At 42.8% G+C, this 14,254-nt stretch overlaps 2 long non-coding RNA genes across 6 annotated transcripts in view; both read left to right on the top strand.

Annotated features, from left to right (window-relative positions):
• Positions 1-2,363: 2,363 nt before the first annotated feature.
• Positions 2,364-14,254, top strand: part of LOC309522339 — a 232,792-nt gene continuing 220,901 nt past the window's right edge. For 3 of the 5 annotated variants that reach the window (XR_014215042.1, XR_014215043.1, XR_014215045.1), the window contains exons 1-2: positions 2,364-4,537; positions 4,631-4,688. This is a non-coding gene — a long non-coding RNA (uncharacterized lncRNA). Of the gene's footprint in view, positions 4,538-4,630; positions 4,706-5,093; positions 5,843-14,254 lie in introns of those variants that run through there. The other 2 variants (XR_014215046.1, XR_014215044.1) reach the window with 2 other exon arrangements.
• On the top strand, positions 7,662-14,162 carry LOC309522337. Its single transcript, XR_014215040.1, has 3 exons — positions 7,662-11,557; positions 11,810-11,949; positions 12,699-14,162. It is a non-coding gene; the product is annotated as an uncharacterized lncRNA (long non-coding RNA).

Below are 14,254 nucleotides of genomic sequence, written 5' to 3'. Positions count from 1 at the left end.
TGAATCAACACAGCAGTGTGATGATAAATGGGCAGGGTAAAAAGGATAGATTTCTAAGTATATGGTAATTGTTCATTGATTATATCAACAGATTGGCACTGTCGCTATGACCACCTGCCATGGGTGTAGCCAGGATTTATTTTAGGAGGGTCAAGTGAGGGTTGCCACATTTCAAAGAGCAAAAAAGAGGACCCCATGAAGATTCTCATTTTAAATACTCCTACTATATGTAGGCTATAGAAGCTGTGATATATTGCTGCTGGGGGGGGGGGGACAGGAGGAGAGAAAAGATGGGGAAAGCAAGTCTTCAATCACCAGTCTTGTCTAGGACTCATCCAGAAAGTATAGCCGGAGACATTTGGGCAAATATTAAAAATGTTCCCTGAAAAAGAGGACGTCAACAGACACCCAAGGAATAGTTTCGGAGAAAAAGCTTTATTTCTACCATCCATGAACTGGTAGAAGGAGCAAGTGTGATAGATTCACAAACAAGCACGAGTTCACAGTCATTCGCACAGAGCATATATTCCCCTTCCAGTTCCCTCTGCTTTCTCCTCCTCTTCAGAGTCCTGCCCCATGTTGAGGTTCCTGAGCATGAACAGAAAGCTCCTGTCTTTGGGACTATTGTGGACTCTTGGCACCCTTACCAGGGAAGGGGAATTAAGTGGTTCAGCATGTCCAAAGATGTTGCAACTGAATGAGATAAGATTCGTTTCTCAGCCTGCTTTGAACAGAGCCTATTCATTAGCTTTTTGAAGCCTTCTCGTACTGATAAAAGAATAATCTTTTTCCTATGCATCTTGTGAGAAAAGCAGAGAAGAGCAGAGAAAAGCTGTTTTGGATTTTTTTAGAAGAGAGAAAAGGAATTTTGGACAGTTTTGAGGCCTGGTTTGGGGGGGGGCGATTTCAGGCTTAGGTGGGGTCACCTGTCCTCACCTCCTTCACCCTAGCTTAGGAGCTAGCTCCTCATAAGCCCATACCCCCCAAAAAAAATTGAGGGGGCCATGAACCCCCCCTAAACTGTTGACGGCCATTGCTATTTAATTGTGTGTGGCGTGTCATGTGACTATGTAGGGCAGGGCTTACCGCCCGCCCACCCCCCATATTTTACTCAAGTTGGCCCCCCAGCAACCCTGTTATTAGGGAGTGGGGCCGGCACTAATTTCTCACCCATGCGCAGTGATCCCATGTTGAAAACAAAACCATGTTTATCCTCTGTATTAATGTGCCAAGGGACTATTTTATGTGCTCTTATGACCAACAGGTGGTGGAAGGAGCGAGCCAGAGTCTAGTGAGTGAGACTGTCCCTGGCTATAATACTGGTTTTAACCCTCTCACTGGTCAGAGCTGAAGTCTCACTGAAGTTGTCATTTACAACTTTAACAAGGGATACAACACATTTTCCCTTGTGATCTCCGTAGTTGGCAGTTTTAAATGTTGCTTGTAGATGATAGATATATAGACAGACAGAGAGACAAACAGAAGATAAATAGATTCAGTAACTCCCTAAAAAGTGTTAGGAGACGCAATACATTTTAAATTTAAAGGAAACTTAAAGAAAATAAGAAGACCAACAAAGAATTAATCATAGTAAAACAGGGAGAGTAAATTCTGGACTTTGAGAAAGCCCCCAAAAGAACGCTTAGCCAAGAAAAATTTAAACTGAAAACTCATAAAAAACAGCAAGATGAAGATTTTAAAGAGAATCAAGAAAAGCAGATATACCTGATGACTAGAAAGGCCAAGGGAAAACAAAGACACATGAAGGAACACGAGGGGCGAAATCAAGTTTATTTCCCTTTCGACCAACAAGTATTTGGATGTACAAAGGAGCAGAGGAAAGGGTGGGTGGAGATGAAGTCTGCTTCAAGCCGAGTGAAGAATAATTGCAGAAAATAGAAGGCTTTTCTTTTAAAAGGCAACTGGAGAAGCCATTTCATAAAAAGAAGGCTGGCATTTGTGTTGCCAAAATTATAATTATCATATTATTGTTATTATTTATTGAATTTCTATACCACCCTATACCCAAAGGTCTAAGGGCAGTTCACATAAAATATCAACTACACCAAATCAAAACAAAAAGAACGAGCAGAGAGAGCAGGAGTCAGACTACCCCCGTCCAGAGAGGGGCGCAACTGGGCCACCAGCCGAAGCTGATGGAAGGCACTGGGGGTCACTGAGCGCCTTCCCTTGTCTCTCTATCAACAGAGGTGACCAAGGCCGTTTCTGTGCCAAAAGCAGGCCTAAACCCTGATGGAAATGGAGCCAGAAAACCAGCATCTTCCAAGAGCACCTGGATCTGGTCTGCAACCACTCGCTCCAGAACCTCGTTCCAGAAGTTGGAAAGACCAAGACGGGTAAGATTTTAAGACAGGTAAGACTTAGAAGTGAGACGGGTAGGGGGATCCAGGGGGAAAGAAAGCTGTGCATGTGCTAAAGGGCAAAGCAGAGGCGCAGAAGACAACATAGTTCCATTTAATGTCATTTTAGCTCAGGTTGCCTTGTTGACAAAAATGCTTTGCAGCCATTTTGTGATAGCTTCTTGGGGACTATAGATAAGCTCCTTCGCTAATGGGAAGAACTTCATTTTATGTATAATGTGGTTTCCAAGGAGTAGAATAACAAACCCTCTTGAGCAGCTGCTTAAAAGTGGTGGCATTTGGCATCTGAAGCCAAACGAATTGTACTTACTGGACAACTGCAGAAGAGGGTCACCAAAATATTGTTGCGTTTTTGTTCCTTCAGATGTATATAAGTCCGGAAGGTTCCAAACATGCCAGCATTTTGCATCCTCGCCAGTAATTCTGTTCCCAGGGGTATTTAGGTATTTAGAATACCCATTTTAAAAGCTGATGCATCAAACTGCTTCCTTTGTCTGTAACAGTTGCCTTGCTGATTTCAGTGTGAAAAAGCAAATAAGGCATTTTGAGGGTCAATCTACTGATGGCATTGGTAGAGGCGGCCTGGTAGAGGCCTTGGAGTGAGTAGAGGTTTTCACCATTTTGCCAGCCATTTTTAAGCAAAAAAAGTGCAGCAAACATTTAAGAACAAACATATTCACAATTAGGAAGGCTGAGCCGTGACCATTTTTTCCTGTACATAAAGGGCAGATATTTTTTCTGCTAATGGTAAGGCTGAAATGACTGAGAAAATATTTGAAATCTTATGAATCCCTGGTCTCTGGCCATTTTTACTCATACATAAGGGAGTGGCTGATTGTTCCACTAATGACCAGAGGGCCACACAAAATCATAATAACCCACATTTGTGAAACGTTTTGGAATAGAAGTCTGTACCCTTCAATCCTGTAGATAAAGGAGGCATGTAGCTCCCAATTTTCTTTGCCTGGGATACATGTATGATTGTTTAATGCAGGGAACTATCCATAAATGCTGAGACTTTATTAGAAATTTAATTGGACCCAAATTCTATTGCTGACTTTTTGGTGAAAACCTGCACGATAGGATTGATAATTGCTGGGTTTCCGACAAATACTAAATTTTGGATCCTTGCCAGTAATTCTGTTCCTAAGGCAATATATTTAAAACCTGGTGTAGCGAGCTGCTTCCTTTGCCTGTAACCTCACTTGGTTACCTTCAACTGCAATCATAGCTTCTGTTGATAAAACATTTGAATTATCAGAGGTGGCGATAGGCACTAATAACTAACAAGTAATCTCTAAATGCTCTATAGTAATTATAGCAGCAATGCAGTTGTGTGTCTTCTGGCTGAAGGTCAACTAGGTGAGTGTATCTTGTGCTTGGCTGAGGGGGAAATCTCTGTTGTGTTCTGCCTACAACTCTTTGTACAAAGATTCTTTCAGGTCGCAGTGAGGGGGACCATTCAAGCACCCTGAGCCAGTTGGAGAAAAGGTAGGCTCTAAATGGAATCATACATCAAATATGCAAACTAAATATTCCAAAGAGCTTGTATTGAGCAATGTTGGTTATTCAATCCCTGTTTCAGAAGAGCTGCGAACTCGAAAGCCTGATGCTGTCGCTCTCTGTGCTTCTACCTGGAGGGACTTCTCTTGTCGGGACACCACTGCAGGGGAGGCCCCTTCCTGTGCCATCACCACACAATAAGGTACATCTTTTGGTGGGACAGCCAGCCTTGTTTTGTTCCAGCTCTTATTTTTACAGACCTCACAGAGCTACCTGTGCCAGAAGCAGATCTGCTCCATTGACAAAAGGCAGTGTCAGAGCTCTTGATCCATCAAGTGAACATCTGCAGTGCAGGATTGAGAGACACCTGCGTCTTGACTGCGCTGCTTTAGGTAACCTGCTGTTTTTGCTCCTGTGTCTGGAGGGGAGGGCTGCTGAAGACCCTAGTCTCTTCCAGGTGCATCTCACACAAGAATTTTGCAAGCCTTCAGGAAACTTAACGGCAAGTGAACTTCACACTCCACAATTCAGTGATCTTTTTCAGTACAATCCTTTTGGGCTGGCTTCTCCATTTCCCCCCGCTTGATCTCTTCACAGTTGTGTCCAAGAGCCCACCACACTCAGGTGAAGCCAGCTCTTCCTGCAGAAGTCAGGTCAGTAAGAAGAGCTGGGTTCCAAAAACATTTCTCTGGAATTGGCAGGAAAGGGCCGGGGACAAAGTAAGGAGTCCAAATTGCTTTTCACAGACCAGCAGAAGGAACTTCCAGGCCCATGAATTCACACTTCAGAGGGACAGACAAAAAGGTGAGCATAAAGGCAGAGTTTGAAGACTGGAACTAGTCTCTCTGTTCTGCCCTGCAAATTAATGACAGTTAACCTGGTACTCTGTGACGTAAACACATCTAGGTGAATACCCTTTGCTAATGGCAAGGGATAGAACCTCGATTGTGTTCTGTCTGCAACTTCATAATTCTTAAGGGTTTTCTTTTTTCCTGAGAGAACATTCTGTATTCAGAGTGTTCTCTCAGGTTTTGCTTTTCACCTTGTTGCATTGGCCAAAAAAAAGCAAAAGACGCTGGTGGTTGGCGCTCCTGGTTTCCAGGACGGGGTTCAAGCCCCTGCGGTGTCTCTGCCTACTTCCAATGCAACCTCTTTCTCTCTCTCTCTCTCTCTCTCTCTCTCTCTCTCTCTCTCTCTCTCTCCCTTAAGAACTAAATGAAGCAAGTTGCATTTCTAGAGCTGCTGCGAAATCAAGGTAGTGGGTTGCTAGGGTTTCACCAGCAAAGTATTATGGGCACTTTGTAGCTTTGTGAGGGGTAAGCTACAGTGCCCAGGATTCTTTGTGAGCAGTGAAATGGAGATAAGTTGCCCTTTAATGCTTTTTGACCACTAACAACTGCAAATACGACAGAATGGTGACGGAGTGGGGTGAAAGGAAAGAGGTAGGAAGGCCTTTAATGAAATCCACGTGCCCTGGGCCCCCTCCTGTTCTAGTTATATCTTCCCCTGCATCCCTGATGCAAAACCCCTCTAAAAATAGAAGGAAAAGAGATCAGCACAAAAATGGCCCCCTCTGCCCTCCACCCTGCAATTTGAACATTGGTCTTGAGTTTCTCCATCCACAGTCATGGATAAGCAGGGATTCTAATCCATGTCAGAGCTCCTCAGTTGAAAACCAGGGACTAGAAGCTCTCCCAGAAATATTAAACACAGAATACAATGGTGACCTTGAATAGAGAGAGTGTCTCTTGTTGGAAAGGTAGGCAGTGTGCTCGTGTTTGCGTGTGTAATTTTCTTGTACGTTTTATGCTCCTTATCGCTACCCCCAACATCTGTGAGCTGAGGATCCCTTTCCCATCGTCATCATTGGCCCAGATTGCGCTGGGCTCCCTGGACCCGAAACCTGAGCCCCGCAAAGAAGGAATCAGCAAGGAACTGGATGTGACGCAGGACATCTTGCATGTGTGAGTATTGGCCAGGCGCCCCCTTCTACAAGAGGCAAGGTGTGTTGGCAGTCAGGGCAGATGGTGGGCTCTGAGTCCTGGGTGCAGCCTGCTGGAAGGTCTCCTGCACAAGCTGCAGGAGGATGAGAGATAAGGTGGCGCCACAATGGATGGCATGTTGGACTTGAACCAGGGTTTAAACAACAACAGTTTTATTATTTGTACCCCTCCCATCTGACCAGGTTGCCCCAGCCACTCTGGGCAGCTTCCAATAGATATAAAAATATAAAACATTTAAAACTTCCCTATACAGGACTGCTTTTAGATGTCTTCTAAAAGTTGTATATTTATCTTCTTGACATCTGATGGGAGGACGTTCCACAGGGCGGGTGCCACCACCAAGGAGGCCCTCTGCCGGGATCTCTGTAACCTCATTTCTCACAGGAGGGAACTGCCAGGAGGCCCTTGGAGCTGAACTCTTTTGAAGGAGTCTGTTTCTTGGCCTGGCCTACCCTGCAGGGCTGTTTTGAGCATAACTCGGAGGACGAGTGGGGTGCAAGTAAAAGAAAGAGGTGTGCTGAGCAACGTGTCGCCACGCAAGATCCTCTGCCACTGGTCTTGCCAGTGGACAGTAGTGCCTTCCTTTGCAGAAGTGTGAAATTTGAAGGGCAGCTGTGGTTTGGTCCTTGTGTTGTTTACGAAGGTATGAATTAGGTAGGTTTGACTTTAAATGGAAATTGAATCAGATTTCTCCCTCATTCCTCCCTCATATGAAAGCCCCCCGAGCTCTTTGCAAGGAACAAAAAGGAAGAAAGTCCCACTTCTTTTGGCTTTATTAAAATAATTGTGTAGGGCCAAACCATATAACCCTTAGATCTAAGGGACTCAATGTGGGAAGCTCATATATTTCCATTGCCTGCCCCCCTTACTAGGGGATAAAGTCTCTCTTCATTTGTTAATGACAGAGATGATGGTTCTTAATGCCACTGTTGACTGCTGTTCACTTTGCAGTGGTACCTCGGGTTAAGTACTTAATTCATTCTGGAGGTCCGTTCTTAACCTGAAGCACCTCCTGCTGCCGCCGCGCCGCCGGAGCACGATTTCTGTTCTCATCCTGAAGCAAAGTTCTTAACCCGAGGTAATATTTTTGGGTTAGCGGTGTCTGTAACCTGAAGCGTATGTAACCTGAAGCATATGTAACCTGAGCTACAACTGTACATGGTTGAAATATTATTCTGAGATACCAGTAGTTTATTAAATAGTTTAGTACAACATTTGATTCAGAATTCCCCCCCCTTGTTTTCCTCCTCTGAAAACTAGGTGCATCTTATGGGGGGGGAAATACGGCAGTCCACTGCAGGCCCAGCGCAAGAAATTTTGGCACTTGAGGTGAACCACAAAACGGCACCCCACTGCCCAGAAGAAGGGACAAGTGAAGATCTACAAGTGGCTGGCCCAGCCTCCAAGGAGAGTGGCCAATGTGTTCCTTGGAGGCCAGATCTGCTGCCCCTGTGGATCCTGCCGCTAACTTTGGACAGGTTGAGATAGACTATACATGTTTAAAAATATCTGCAGTTCTGCACCGCACTTTCCTTCTCACTCAAGTAACTTGAAGTTATTTGTTCAATGGGTCTACTCCAAGTAGAGCGGTCTACGCCAAATGAGCGGCTGCAGGGACACCGTGAAGGAACACCTGAAATTCGGATGAGGCTGAATTCTTCACTTCTGCAGAGCTGCAGCAGACACAGAGCACTGAAAGTGACACGGCACCTTTCTTTCTTGTACCTTTACAAAGCTTAAAACACAGGAGTACAAACACACCATTTATTTATTTTTTACTAAAAGAATAGAATTTATTAAGCACTGTAAGTCTCTCTCCATCATCAACAGATGAACAACGCGCCAGGATTCCACCAGCAAAAAACATTCCCAAAAGACACCCAAGCTTTCTGATTGCAAACCTACTGCGAGTTTCCCCTGATTTAGAGCAACCTGTCCAAACTTACACTGATTAAAAAACCCAACAACCTATGGAGCTTGGTGTGGGGTGCAAGGATTGGGGAGATGGGAGTTTGTTTATCAAGGTTGGGGTAGTAAAGATAACATTTATCCATCCACTAAGAACAGGTGTTAATATAGCATAAAAAGAAAATCCATTTTTAAAAAAAAGGGAATAATGAATTTATCCCACATAAATAAAGCATGAACTTGCAATTGACAGGGGATCACTAACAAGAAAAGAAAAAAATCAGATTTACTCTGTTCATCAAAAATTGGTTTGTATGCTTTTTTTCCCTTTAAAGCTAAAATCTCAGGCTAAACATTTTAAAAGGTGGTCATGGGGAGATATATATGGTAAAAATGCAACTTCCAAGGTTATTCAAAGAGGGTGTGTGAGGGGAAAGATTGGCTTAAAGTAACAACTGAGATTGAAGTTTTTACTTTTAAAATCTTACTAGGCATTTAGTTACTATCAACAAAGCATCTACCAAAATACAAGAGCAATGGTTATAAGTCAGAAAAAGTGTACACCCCGTCTGCAAGGGTAATATTATAGACAGATAAAAGTGTACGCGGGAAGCGGGGGTTGGTATTTCAAAACGGAGTCAGAAAAGAATTCTAATCTTTAAAAAAAAACTAGAAAATGAGCGACGCTATCTGACGTTATGCAATGAGCGGTAAATAGCAATTAAAGACTGAAAGATCTCTAAACAAGGTGTGTGTTAGACTTCTTTTAAAGAATAAAAATGGACTTACAAAATAGATTGGTGTGGGGGTAATTGGAAGGATTAAAATTAAAAATAGAAGAACATGCATATTTAGCAAAATACATGTCAGGTAAGTTAGCTACTATAATGATTCAACTTCGGTAGTAAAATTATGCTAACAAGATTAAAAAAAAAAGTTGTAGTTAGCTTATGATTCATCTTGCAGCTTGATCCTAATAACATTTACTTGGAAAGAAACACCATTATTTCAGTGGGCTTACACCCAAGTAAGTATACTGAGGATTTGCAGCCTAGGTTACAGTTGCGTGATAGGGGGAAATGTTGGTGCTTTGTGCCAACTGGCCACTGAGTGGCCCTGTGCCTTCCTCACAGGCTCTAGCGTACACATGTTTAATCTGTGGACCGGGATACCCCTATTCCCCTCCACAAGAATTCAAGTCCCTGTCGTAATGTTTGTCTGTGACTTCCCCCCAGGGACCCAAGGGCTCGTTTGCTTGTTTGCGTATGAATCCAAGGAAAGGTGGAATTCTAAACGACATCAGAAAAGGTTGAAAAGCTGCCCCTGAAAAGGCTTCAAAGTCTTCTCAGGTACTGTTAAGTATATTTGGACAAAAAAACCTCTAACTGGTTGGCTAAGTTGACTAGTAGCCATCCTTGGGAACGGCTAGCCAGAGTCATATCCCGCATTACAGCCTTAGGATGGGATGAAATATTTGTAAGAGAAATGCAGGAAATATTGGTCAGTAGGCTGGCTTTAAAAGGCCCCCCCTCCACCCCACCCCCCACAAAACAATGAAGGCAGCATGCTAAAATCCATGCCTTTGATTGTATGGTTTAGATCCTTATGAAGACTTCAAGAAACATGCTTAGAGAATCTTGAATTGGAGCCTAGTACAGGAAGTTAAAAGTATTAGATTTGTTCCCACTTCAACTCATATTAAAAAGGAACTTTTCTTTATCTTAGAGGCAGTGCTATTTTTCTAGAAAAAGAGGTGCCGGAACTCACCATGAACTCCTTCCTTGTTCTCTTATAATGGCAATGGCGCCCACATAAGAGGTGCCAGAACTGAATTCCGGTGAGTTCTGGCTGAAAAAAAGCCCTGCTAAGAGAAGGAAGATTTGGACACAGGAACATATTTCGCCTTCCTTATGAGCATTTAAGGTCCACTGCACAGTGCAGGGGAAAGTCATATTACTTCAGTTAATTCTCAGCATCAATGTTAGTTACACAGCAAATATTTCTAATAAACACGATCCCTACAGCTATTGTTAATGGACCTTACTCCATTGGGGATCAATGGCTCTGGATGTGGGATGCAGAACCAGTGACTTCAAAGGAACTCTGCCAAGATTGTACCATCCAAGGATCCAGCCCTGGAGAGAGTCCAAAGTGCTACACAGGCCAAATGAAAAGCAAGAACGCCGCATTTGAGAGCTCCGCTCTCAAAGAATGAACAACGCAACTCAACATAATCTTTGGGTCCTACTGATGCCACAATTACCTCAGGGTCACCCTCACAAGGGAAACCTGATGTTTGTTCATGATTAGGACTTTCATTTCACAAAGTCACAATCCATTCAAGCTCTACATTTTTGCGTCTTTGTCATACAATAGCTCCCACAGGAAGCACTGCAAGATGCTTGAAAAGTCCTTAATTTTACAGACAGCCTGCAATGCTAAGGTGACTAATTTCTGGAAATGTGGAGAAAAAAGGTCTCATTACAGATGCCTGAAGAATTTTATTTCTGTGAATTCTGATGCAAAGTGACCCGATCCAGACCCCCTGTGAATTAGAATTTAGTTATCCTTAGATTTTGCATTTATCTGAATTAATGAGACACGGGGATTGTCTCAAAAAAGTAACAAAATGCCTAGTTAAAATGTTTAGAATTGTATACACAGAGTTAAAATACGTTTTTAGATACAAATTTTCATATGGATTCAAAACTAATTCAGAGTAATGCAGAAACTGAATGGAATGGATTTATGAATGAAGACACATGAAACAGGCTGATCCATCCATCGCAAGGCCACGTGCGGACCTCCCCTTTTGTGCGTCTTAGGATCAAGAGAAGTATATTCAGAGTTGTTATATCTACATTCAAGGACTGTAGCTTTCTGGTCTCACAAAAGGATCTGAATTTTGAAATCTGCACTTAAAAAAAAATATCGAAGTTCGCAAATCAGGGCTTCATTATTATTATTTTTAAATAAGCAAACTTTTTTGTTATAAAAAATAGTTATGGGGCCATCTAGTTATGGCTATGCGCATTTGCAGTGACTCCTGGTTCCTGGCTCTATAGGCAAAAAGCACCTCCGATATTAGCTTCAGATTCAAAAGCTGCAAGAAATGGGGAATCAGCACTGTTTCGCCACAAGGTTAAATATGACAACATAAAGCTGCTTTAAGAGAAAGAGCCCTCTTTCAATAGTCAAGTATCATTTTCTCAAAGGACTTTGGCTCATCTCATTCCAACCAAAGCAGAGCCACCTTTGCTCAACAGTCACAGCTGAACTACACTTCTGATCTACGAGTGCTATCAACACCAAGGAACGAAGGCTTCTCCACTTTCCCCAGAAGCAAGGCTAACTTCTACAGGACTGCAAGTTTTAGAATCTTCCAGCTCAACCACAGCAGACTTATCTCAGTGCCTCCATAGATCATTTGCGCTTAGGGGTGGTGATGCCTGAATTCTTGTATCACACAAATTGCAGTCTCCAGTCTGTACATGACCAGCTCCAATTCTGCATGCTGGAGCCAAACAAGCTTGGGGGAAAAGGTATTTGCTTAGCTGCAGTACATTCTAAATGATGGGGAACCAGACCTCTGAGGGCAATCATCCGGTTATTGCTTCTCATTAGGTTTATAAAAGATAGGTCAGGTTAGCTTGACTCTTGCATCATAACATGATGTCCATCACATCAGAGATGCTCTTTTACTTCAGTAACACTAGTGGGAATGGTAGCATTATCCAACTGCAATTAAACTAAAGTCCATAAGTTAAAGGGAAGCAGGCAGAGGGCCTTCTCGGTAGTGGCGCCCTCCCTGTGGAACGCCCTCCCACCAGATGTCAAAGAGAACAACAACTACCAGACTTTTAGAAGACATCTGAAGGCAGCCCTGTTTAGGGAAGCTTTTAATGTTTGATGTATCACAGTATTTTAATATTCTTTTGGAAGCCGCCCAGAGTGGCTGGGGAAACCCAGCCAGATGGGTGGGGTATAAATAATAAATTATTATTATTATTATAGATATGCATGAAGGGTGTTTTGCCATTTGGATTTATTATGCAAGAGAAACCTAGGAACTTTCATCTACCTCTTTGGCTTTCATGCAACACTGAGCTTCAAATTAAATTCCTCAAGATTAATGATCCCCTTCCCACCTGGAAGTATCCACAATTCTCATAAGAGATATTTTAAAGATGCCTGTTGCTGGCTACCTTTTTGGCTGAGCAAACAGTGAGCAATTCTGAACAATAACCACATCCATTTTTGAATTTAAAGGAAAACCTATCTAGGATTTTTGTCAAGTGAATCTAGAGTAGAGTGACTTCAAACTTTATTTTGCCTAGCTTGCAAGGAAGAGACCATGTTGAAGTGTACAGTGGTGCCTCGCAAGACGAAAAGAATCCGTTCTGTGATTCTCTTCGTCTAGCGGTTTCTTCGTCTTGCGAAGCAAGCCCATTGACAGATTAACGGATTAGCGCTATTAGCGGCTTATCGGATCAGCTGATAAGCGGCTTAGCGGCTTAGAAAAAGGGGGGGAAGGGAAAAAAACCGCAGGAACTTGCAAGACATAGCCCATAGGAGATTCGTTTTGCGAAGCACCTCCAAAACGGAAAACCCTTTCGTCTAGTGAGTTTTCTGTCTTGCGAGGCATTCGTCTTGCGGGGCACCACTGTACTTCCCACAGTTAAAACAAGATAAAATCTAAAATCTTCAGATACCAAATTCTTCTTCCTGTATAAATTATGCAAGTAACACACATTTTCAGTCTGATTTTGCATAATTTATTTGTTTTTTTAAAAAAAGTTTTGCCAAATTTAGCCTAGTTCTAATGGGCACTACATAGGGGGGAAGCCCCACCCTGAAAGTGAAAAACTTATCCAGCCACTCCTGCTGCCCACAAACTTCCGAGGTTTATTTTAGTATCCATAAAAATTAGAAAGATTCGTTTTTAAAGACTGGGCCCAGTATCACATTCTGTACTCACACAGAATCACGGAATATATAAATGTTTGGGATAAGGGCTTCCCAAAACTTTCCTATTTTTGGCTCCATTTGCACCATATGTTTAAAGCATGGCTTCCCTCAAATGATTTGTTAGGGTGCCGAGGGCTGTTCGGAGACCCCAATTCATATCACAGCTACAATTCCCAGCATTTCCTGGCAAGAGGGATTGTTACATCACCCTGCTTAAAGTGGTACGGTACTGTTTCAGATGTGTAGTACAGATGGGACTGCACTAATGGCTACAGTCTGCACAGACAGACAGACAAAGTCAAATCAATCCCGCCACCTAATCAATAGCTTGCCTGGTGGCATTGCTAAGAGGTTAAAAAGGGGGGCCCAATCTGCTCCAGTTGCAAAGGTTTCAAGCACTGGAAATATAAGGAAATGCGTCACAGAAGCCTGTGACGCAGATCCAGCTGCTCCCCTGGGCTACATGATATCAAAGCAATATAGCTGCATGCTCCGAGGCCTGTGCGACTGCAGGCATGGCTCAAGCAGGCAGGCGTCTTTCTAGTTCTGGGGTAAGACCTCAGAACTGGCAATGGTTAGGTTGCTTGGAATTGTGTGCCACTGGTCAGGAGAGGAAGTTGTCTTCCTTCCCAGCAAATACTGTCAAAGCTAAAAGCAACTGAAACACCCCCAAGAGAGAAAGAGAGTGTTAAATCCCTCCTCTCAAATTCACCATTTAAAGTTGCAATCCCACTCCTCAAACTTCATATGACAACTGCATGCCCAACTGAAGAGGTTGAACAGTGTCTCATTTGTGACAGGAAGTATTATCGTGTAAGGAAGATTTACATTTACTCTTTACACCTGGGAATAAAGTGTTTTTCTGTTATCATCAAGCCAAACCCAGATCAGAGGACGTTCAGCGACAGGGCACAATTAAAACTTAAAACACTTCCTTGTTCTCCACCAGCTTCCCAAGACTGGTTTAATCCACTTGAGGCTGAAGCGAGGGCCTTTTCTGAAAACCCTAACTCTAAAGCCCTCGATATGCAATTTTAAGTTCTGTCTTACTTTACAGTCATAGCATACCAATGAGAATAGGACTGAAGACGATTCAAAAAGGAACACACCCCTGCCTACAGCTGCAATTTTTAAAAATCTACACTGGGTTCTTTCTATTGCTTAATTAGAACATTTAATGCTTAATTAGGAAGATTTCATGGTGAGATTCATAGTTCAGAGACAATGCCTTTTTGCTTCCTATATATACTGTAATCCCAGATCATTTCTAGGAGCTGGGAAAGATCTTTCCTGAAAATTATTAGCTGAAAATACTGTTCTTAGTGTGAGTTGGTTCATCCTGTTACCACTTTACAGAAAAAATGGGGATTTAACACTCAGATTTGATACGCAAATAAATTTAAAAAAGAATGTATGTATGGGAGAGTCAGGTTCTGGAAGTCTGCAATGCTGTGTAGTATATACCTACTGCATTTCTGAATTTCAAGAGTC

The sequence above is a fragment of the Podarcis vaucheri genome (genome assembly GCF_965113315.1).
Source record: "Podarcis vaucheri genome assembly, chromosome: 17".
Classification (NCBI taxonomy): Eukaryota; Metazoa; Chordata; class Lepidosauria; order Squamata; family Lacertidae; genus Podarcis; species Podarcis vaucheri.
Note: the sequence above shows the minus strand (reverse complement) of the source record. Positions and strands in the feature narration are given on the sequence as shown.